Raw genomic sequence first — 9,350 nt, 5'->3', positions numbered from 1 at the left:
GGTTTTTGCTGCCTTTGGGCAGGCTAGCTGTACTTTCCCTCCACACAGAGGAGGGTAAACCAAGTAAAAAATGGAAGAAATCAGCTCGTCAGATAAATAACTACACTGAAATGTTCGAATCTGAACAGTCGGACACTTTGTGGGCCAACAGGAATGAAAGAAGCTTCACAGAAGAAGTGGCATTGCTGCCTGTTGTTGGACGAGAACCAAAGGGAGAAAATTTTAAAATTCAAGAAAGGATTAACAATATGGCAAGTCGATTTGGACACTCAAAATTTGCCAGGGAATATGAACTACACATTTCTACTGAAGGAGTACGGATTGGATATTTTAGAAGGCTCCGGGTTCAAAAAGAAAAAAATGAACAGGTAAAAATGAACTAACTCAGAGGTGGGGCTGTTGTTGGAACATCTAAAGTGTGAGAAATGGAGAGAAAGAAGGGGATGCACTAACACTCAGCTGGTATTTACTTTCAACTGAGTGGGGGAAGACAAGGTAAGTTGAACCACCACCTCCTAGCCAGTTATGAATGAGCCAGCCAGATTGGTGATGTCATCCATGGATGACCAACAACATGTTTTCTAAATTGAAACAGAAACCAAGGCTAGAGAGCGAAAAATCCAATTTTTAGCCATAAAAGTTAAAATGTGTGAAACAGCTAAGTGCATATTTCTTCCATATGCAGTACAGATATGATATGGATATCAGATGATAATTGTTAACCCAGGTAAGGGGCTCCATGCTTGCCACATCTTGGATGGCTACATTGTGTGTGTGAATGTGTAGACACTTCATGAAGTTGATTGGGGTAAATTGAGCCAGACCTTACAGGGCAAGCTGAGCCATGGCTAAACTTACCCAATATGTTCATAGTGAGACAAATTGGGAAAATACTATTCTGATACTGTTCCTCATCACCAAGAATAACATGTGTGACATCTGATGGCTGCAGTGAAGGCTTGCAGGAGAGCCTTCCTACAAAGGAGAAGGAGAGTACTTTGAATTGTTGACCAATTTAACTCATTGCATTGAAGTAATAAAAATGTTTTGAAGTAGACTTTCATTACCGTTACAAAACATATTTAATATTCCTTTTTCTCTTTCAGAAGCTCGTGAGAAATACATAACTACAAATGAAAGACAAACCGAGGACAAACTCTCCCATGATGTTATGGACCTCAGGAGAAGAGTCCAATAACATTTCTGAGGTTCATAAATAGTGTTCAGAATTTCATAAAGCTACAGTGTAAAATTTGTAAGTATTTGGTTATTGTTGTTCAGTTACGTATTATCTTTCAACTGAGAGATGCAAACATGTTTGTTGTTAGTTAATAAGATTTTGATGGTAACTTCAGAAAAAAATGTGTGCTCATCTTTTGCTTTGAGAACATAAAACAGAATGATTGAGAAAGAAAAAAAATGAAGCCAGGAATGAACCAAAATATACATTATCTCCTGAGAAAATGAAACAAATAAGTACATGCTTAAATGTTGGTTATTAAACATCAATATTATAGATTTCTGCTTTCATTTTTCAACAGCATAATGTTAATTTATAAAGGTGGCATCATAGAAAATAAGAAATTTGTTACAAAAAAAAATAAATAAATGAATATAATTGCAAATTGGAAATTCATTTCAAATTTCTCTTTCATAAATTTTTTAATAATGTTTATATTAAGAAATGAGTTGTCAAGTTACAAATTATACATATTATACACACACATACATATACACACATGTTAATATTGCTGCATTGGATAAATATTCTTTATTTGTGGGTTAACCAGCCTACCATTGGTTTCATGTAATAACTTGAAAATTGCTAAGAGATATACCACTCTTAACATTAAACCAATAGTAACCTAGCTAACCCACAAGTATACACACACACATACTAACACACACACAAAAACAAAAACGCACACATATATAAGAGAGAATGAGAGAAGCATAACTTTAGTTTGGTGTCCCATCACCTACTTAGATTCTTATAACATACTGAAAAAATACATATGTTCCAAAGGAAATTTTGCAGATAGGCTTTCGATGGAATAGATTACAATTATGTTAACATTTTAGAAAAATAACATATTAATGGCAAATATATAAATGAGAAATTTGTTTTACTTTTATTCTAAGGTAATATAAATATTTTTCTTTAAAAAATTATTCATTTCATTATTTTGGATAAGCATGCGTGCGTGCACACACACACACACACACACACACGTATACATTGACAAACCCAACAAGCCTGGCCACCTGTAACTGCACCACGGAACTCATTTCTAAATACCTCAATTGTGTCCTTGCCCTCCTAGTGGCTTCCCTCCCCTCACACATCCACGACACTTACCATGCTCTTCATCTTTTCAACTCTTTCTCCTTCCCTCCTGGCCCCTCTAAACTTATCTTCACTCTTGATATCAAGAGTCTATATACAGTGATCTCACACCATGAAGGACTTCTTGCCCTCAAACACTACTTAGACTTTCAACCTAACCCCAAACCTGACACGTCCACACTTCTTCGTCAGGCTGAACTTGTTCTCTCCCTCAACTGCTTCTCATTCGAATGGGAGTTTTACCAACAGTTCTCAGGAGTGGCTATTTTTTGACATTTTTCTTTTTTTTTCAAGGATTTCATGGAAATTAATTATGGAAAAATATGACACCACGCAACACACCCAAGAGGTGAAATTGCTCTATCAAAAAGGGTGAATTATTCAAACCCAGAGAGCATATTTTTGGCACTTTCAAGTGAGAGAGGCCCCAAGTGAAAACACAATTAGAACCTAATTCATGATTTTGAAAAATAAGGGGCAGTAAGTGATCTCCCATGATCGGCAAAACCTCAGTCAGAACTGATGACAGTTCTGGATGACAGTAAGAGAATGAGTGCAAGAGAGTACTGAATAGAATCCAGGTACATGAACTTGAAGGTGGTCCAGACAGCTTGGGATTTCACAAACTTCACTGCAAAGAGTTCTCTAGTCTTAACCTTTTTCCATACAAGGTACAGTTGGTTCAACAGTTGAAACCCCAAGATTATGAACACAGGCTCCAATATGCTGTCAGAGTCCAGGAATTGACACGAAATAACCCAAATTTTACACAAAAATTGATCATGTCTGATGAAGCTCACTCTTATTAGAATGGAATCATCAACAGACAAAATTGCCAGTTTTGGGGCTCTGAGAATCCAAGAGTACTAGATCAAAGAGAATTGCACCCCATAAAGTGTGAAGCTAAAAATAGACACCATTTAAAAGATGTCATTTTTGATACATAATGCAGAAGTATGATGGAAAAGGACTAATGCAAATTAATTTCCATTTCCTCTATATTGAATTAAAATTTCATAGACCTATTTGTAAAAATAAGAGTTATTAAAAATTAAAACTCCTCAGTGACTTCTAAGCCACCCTGTGTGTGTGTGTGTGTATTATATATATCCTACTTAGCTTTTAGAACAGCTTAGAATAATTACATTCTTCAAATTCTTGTTTAGCAAATGAGTTGTTTTCAATTATTAATTGGTGTTTGTTGAAACCATTATTGAAACTACATGCCTGGAATTGAATCTTGTAAGAAAATATTCATATACAAGATGCAGACATAGATGTATATAAGAGGATATTGTAGTTTGTTGGAAGTATTGTGTATTGTTTGTGAAACGTAATATGTCTGGAATGGCACAACAATGCAGAGTGGACTATAATAACTGTTGTAAATAATTTAATTATCCATAGTCTAATATTATATTTCAGAATATAAAAATTCCTTTTTCAGATATTGATAGGAATTAATGGAGTCACTGTTATAGTTGGTTTTCCAATGGTTGCTGAAATTTGTTGAAAGCGTTCCTGCAGTAGTCTCACAAAGCTCCTTTTGGAATTCCTCATGAGAAGTGCGTGAGAGCAGTCATGTCTCAAGCTCGTATGTGTTGGCATATCCGGAGTGCTGCTTCCAAGTTATGTATTATACATGCATTTTTTTTTATATGTTTTGTTACATGAGCATGTTACCATTGTGTGTGCAGGTTGTCAATGTTGTTAAATAATATAGTGATTGTTGATTTCCAACCTGTTGTTAATTTAGGACCTTAGTCTGTCAATGAGAATATGCTCCTTAATTCTTAAATTTCCTAAATTTCTGTTATTGGCCTCCATTGTGACTTGTGTTTTTGTTGATGTTCCAGCATCAGTCTAAGATGTTTTCTGAAGGAAGGGGCTCGCGTGTTTAAATGTTATTTGAATGCAAATGTGTAATGGTCTTGTTGTGATACCCACATAGAAATTGTTGCATTTGTTACATTGGATTTGATATAAAACATTTACCTGTTGGCATGAATCTGTGTCACGGATGGGGCAGTTAGCTAGTGTGCATTGATTGCTGCCCCTTGCTCGTTTCTTTGCTAGGTGTCTTCATAGAGAGGGACCAGAGGGAGCTAGTTGTATGTCTAATCCTTCTCTTATGGCTCTTTGGGTGACAGTAGTTATCCTCCCGCATCAAAGAACATCTAAACATGTGAGCCTCCTCCTTCAGAAAATATCTAGACAGATGCTGGAACACTGACAAAAACACAAGTCACAATTGAGGCCCAATGACAGAAATTTAAGAAATTTAAGAATTGAGGAGCATATCCTCATAGACAGACTAAGGCCCCAAATTAACAACAGATTGGAAACTAACAATCACTATTATTTAAAAACATTGACACCCAGCATGCACAATGGTAAACATGCTCATGTAACAAAACATCATATAAAAAAATTGCATATATAATACATAACTTGGAAGCAGTGCTGCAGATATGCTAACACACACAAGCTCGATACATAACTGCTCTCACACACTTCTCATGAGGAATTCCAGAAGGAGCTCCATGCAACTACTGCAGGAACATTTCAGTAACCATTGGAAAACCAACTATAACAGTGACTCCATTAATTCCTATCAATATCTGAAGGAATTCTTATATTCCAAACTATTGTATTAGACTATGAATAATTAAATTATTTATAACAGTTATTATAGTCCACTCTGCATTGTTGCGCCATTCCAGACATCTTACATTTCATAGATGTATATGATTAATAGGTTTTACTTTGCAACATGACAACACTTTGTGATTTTTTTAACTGTAGACTTGATGAAATTTAGTAATCAGAAGTCTATCATGCATTTGTGTGTTAGTATATACCAGTATATGGTGGTGTGGAACTGAACTCCATTATGTAAAAGGATAACTTAACCATTTCCCAAAATAAGTACCAGATTGAAATAAAATTGTGGAGGGAGATGGTTCCTTACTTGCTGCTCCAATGCTGATTCATTCTCACTTTTTCCCCTAAATGTGAGTAACCAAATAGCTCCCTTGCAACAAGAATCTGCTCTACCCCACCCCTTTCTCTCATACTTTAACTCCCATCCAGTATAAAGATGCACCTACACCCCCTTCTCAGGTATTGTAGACCTGTGAGCTGCATGGCGACCTCACTTACGACCAGTAGTATGAAAAAGCCATCCACTACACACTGTAAAGTGGTTGGCATTAGGAAGGGCATCCAGCCATAGAAACCATACCAAAAAAGACAATTGAGTTTGATACAGTTCTGGGACTCATTAGATGTCGTCCAATCCATGCCAACTTGAAACATGGGTGTTAAATGATGATGATGATTGATAAAATAATTATAAAAACCTTCAATACAGTGCCCAAACATGACCACAGCTCAATGACTGAAACCAGTTAAAGGAGAGTAAGACAATGAGTATAGGCAAACTGCTTTTTCTTCAAGTGCATGCTCAAACAAAACTCATTCAAATAAACAAACAAAAATATGGCTACTTGCTTATAAGCAAACTTTCCTTCAACTCAACCAGCATGGCCTACCACAAACTGCATCATGGTCATGCAAAACTTCCCCCATTTAAACACATTCAATACAAATTGCCTTTCTTCTTCACATCACTCTTAATATATCTTCTCACTTTCCAGATTACATTAGATAACATTTTTTTCCCTTGTTACTTATTTTGAGCCTTTCATAGTTCTGAATTTACCTATCAGCCATGTTTTTTCCTACCAGCCACCAATATGCAACAGGTGAAACTGAAACATTAACTACCCTTATCCTAACCCTACCCAGCTATCTCCATTCTTTGACCTATAACAACATACATTAACTATGAATACAATCCCATCCACTAAAAATAAGCTCATACACAATTACAGTGAAAGCATTACTCCCTACTTTATCTAATGTCACAACCTACATCTTTTGTGATGAAAGGTTTGCTGCCAAATCACATGGCTTGAGATTCAGTCCCACTGCATGGCACCTTAAGCAAGTGTTGTCTACTATAACTCTAGGCTGACCAGACTTGTGAATGGATTTGGTAGATGGAAACTAAAAGAAGCTCATAGTGTGCATGTGCACGCATGTTTGTGTGTATGTTACTGTCTGTCTGCTTTGTCGTACGATAGTTTGTAAGCAAGCGTCACTATTCTGCAAGAGGTGTCCAATCTCTTAAGACATGTCTGATCATGGGGAAATATTACCTTACTTGGAAACTGGTGAGGGTTGGTGACAGGAAGTACATCCAACTATAGAAAATCCATCCTAGCAAATTGCATCTGACTCATGTGGGCATGGAAATGTGGGCTTTAAATGATGATTTTTTTTTTTCATAAGAAGAGGAAGGGCAACAGCCATGAGTCTCCAAGACAGGTGACAGGAAGTAAGAAAGTTACTCTCAGGTCAAACACCTGTTCCAAATGCCTGCAACAGAAAGGGCCAAAAGACTAGATGGCAGTGTTGAATTTAAAAACAGATTAAACTCAAGAAAAGAAGCAGTATTTTTGATGGATTTCCACATAATTCCCATCTATCAAATTTCACTCGCAGATATAATAGAAACAATTGCTTGAGGTGCCATACAGTAGGACTGTACCCAAAAACCATGTAATTCTGAAGCAAATTTCTTAACCACAAGTCATGTCTGCACCTATAAATAGATATAAAATTGGAAAAATAAAAAATTGAAAGTTTCTTTCAGTCTCACAAAGTTGAAATTGCAATGAGAAAAAATCTTCTTTCTTAGTTTGTCTTGCTGCCTGATTACTGATATCTGACCAACAATGTTTTTATTTATTATTATTATGTCCTAACAATTATTCAAATCTTTCAAATTGCTCTGTTTGTCAATGTATAAAGAAATCTAGAAATACAGAAATATCCAATTATTATGCCAGGCTATTGAAAGAACTAGACATATTTGGAGCCTATAGCAAGATTTCTTCTATAATATCTAATATTAGGCTAACAATATAGTTTGTGAATTACTGCCATTGAATCCAAGAGTGCTTTATCAATGACAAATTACTTATCCACCATGTAGATTTCAAGGAGTGTGCTGTCTATAGAATAGATATATAATTTGAACAATTGTTCATATAGATTGTTTCTCCTCTGAACCATTAATAAATACAATGATGAATACATTTAGAATCTCAATTGGTGTTTGCTACTATAGATTATGTTGTGTAGAACAGAACTTGTTTAAGTAGAACATTCCATTATTCTGTCCAGTAGGGATGGGGGCATTCTATATATAAAACAGGAAAGAAAATCTTGCTCAGTATGCTAATGAATATGTAAATATGTAATTATACATGGAGTTATTGCTGTAGGCATATTAACTCCTCCTCTTACCATTTAGCAAGTGATTTCTATCCCCGAATATTTCCTTGCTCAGAGTAGTTTTATCTTGATACAACCATTGTCTTACAGTTTTGATTACTTCATGCTGGAAGGGTATAAAACGTATTAATACCAAGAGTATTATCACTGACATGACAAATTAATTATAACTAGCAAATCTGGAGGCATAAAATGAGGGAGGGAAGTCATAACAGCAGTATGTATTGAGAAATGTGTAAATGGACTTGATAGATTTACCGGGTGATGTCTTAGAGAAATCACATTATTGATGGTGATACAGCATTCTATAACAGCTATAGGACATGTGTTTGCAACTAAGTTACATGTGATGACAATTCACTCCCAGCCTCTGTATCATGAATAGTTATGTGGACCACTCCTAATGAAAACCAGAGCTTCCTTTGACCACTACATTAAAAGTATTAAGAAAAAATGTTATTTAGATATACTTTTTATTTTAGTTGTTTACACTATTTTACACTTATTCATACTCTTATACATTCAAAGTTCACAAATTTCCTTATTTGTAATCAATAATATCAATATGATTACAAAACTTCTTTGTAGACAATATTTTCTGTTTAGTCGACACTAATTTTCAAATTACTGGAGTTTGTTGCTCTATTCATAGCAATGTATAATTGGCTGTGTGTGAACATCAGAGCGGGTAAAAATACACCTAGACAATCCAAAGTCTGGCCCTGTGCCTTGTTTGCTGTGAATGTGCAAGTGGAATCTTTAGGGTTGCAAAAAATCAAACTAAGACTCACCTCTCACTGTTCTATGTGAATAATGTCTGGATGTTCTGGTTATTTTGATTGACAAAACTAAGATGTAAACAACAGCTGCTTCAATTAGCTGTTCTGAATCCTGCTCGAGACTGACACATTTCAATAACCACTAAATAAACATACACACTATATACTGACACACACTTTTTCCATTTTATTATCACTATTAACCATCCTTGTGAAGCCTCTTTGTATCTATGATGGGGCCACAAACTATACAATGAAAATGCAGAGTTACTTGTAGTCAGTGAATTTTTAATAAAAATACGAAGGTGGTTTATCAATTCAAAAATCGATATCCACAAAAGAAGAGGTGCAGGAGTGGCTGTGTGGTAAGTAGCTAGGCGCAGGAGTGGCTGTGAGGTAAGTAGCTAGGTGCAGGAGTGGTTGTGTGGTAAGTAGGTTGCTTACCTGGCGGACGTGGTTTTTTGTCGCTCCCGCTTCACGTCGCTGAATGCCAGCGTCGTGAATTTTGACGTACAACTACAGGTAAGGCCTTTGTGTTTTTTGGGATTTAGTGGGGGTTTGTTGCTCGTATTTATTTATATTTATGTCGAACAAGAAATCTCCACTGAATTCCACACAGTTGTCTGCCTGTGGTTGTGTTTAATGTCTCACTTAGCGGTGAGAAGAGTGTTTTGGAGGTATCACTCCTCCAAAAATTGTGAACTTAGTTTGTAAAAGTTTGTTGTTTTCAAGCCATGATTTGAAAACTACAAATAAATATTGTGAACTTTGTTTAAAAAAGAAAAGGAATTTATTGTTTTCAAACCAAGTTTTGAAAGCTAATAAATTTGAAGAAAAGTCTTCCCCTTGCTTTGAACTAC

General features: G+C 35.7%; 1 protein-coding gene across 3 annotated transcripts in view; it reads right to left on the bottom strand.

Annotated features, from left to right (window-relative positions):
- The window catches only part of LOC106874115 (uncharacterized), a 154,795-nt gene that overhangs the window by 70,481 nt on the left and 74,964 nt on the right, over positions 1-9,350 (bottom strand). The gene's annotated exons all lie outside the window — the stretch shown is intronic.

Source organism: Octopus bimaculoides, chromosome 10, assembly GCF_001194135.2.
Source record: "Octopus bimaculoides isolate UCB-OBI-ISO-001 chromosome 10, ASM119413v2, whole genome shotgun sequence".
In the NCBI taxonomy this organism is placed as follows: domain Eukaryota; kingdom Metazoa; phylum Mollusca; class Cephalopoda; order Octopoda; family Octopodidae; genus Octopus; species Octopus bimaculoides.
The sequence above is the reverse complement of the archived record's forward strand: the minus strand, read 5'-3'. Positions and strand labels throughout refer to the sequence as shown.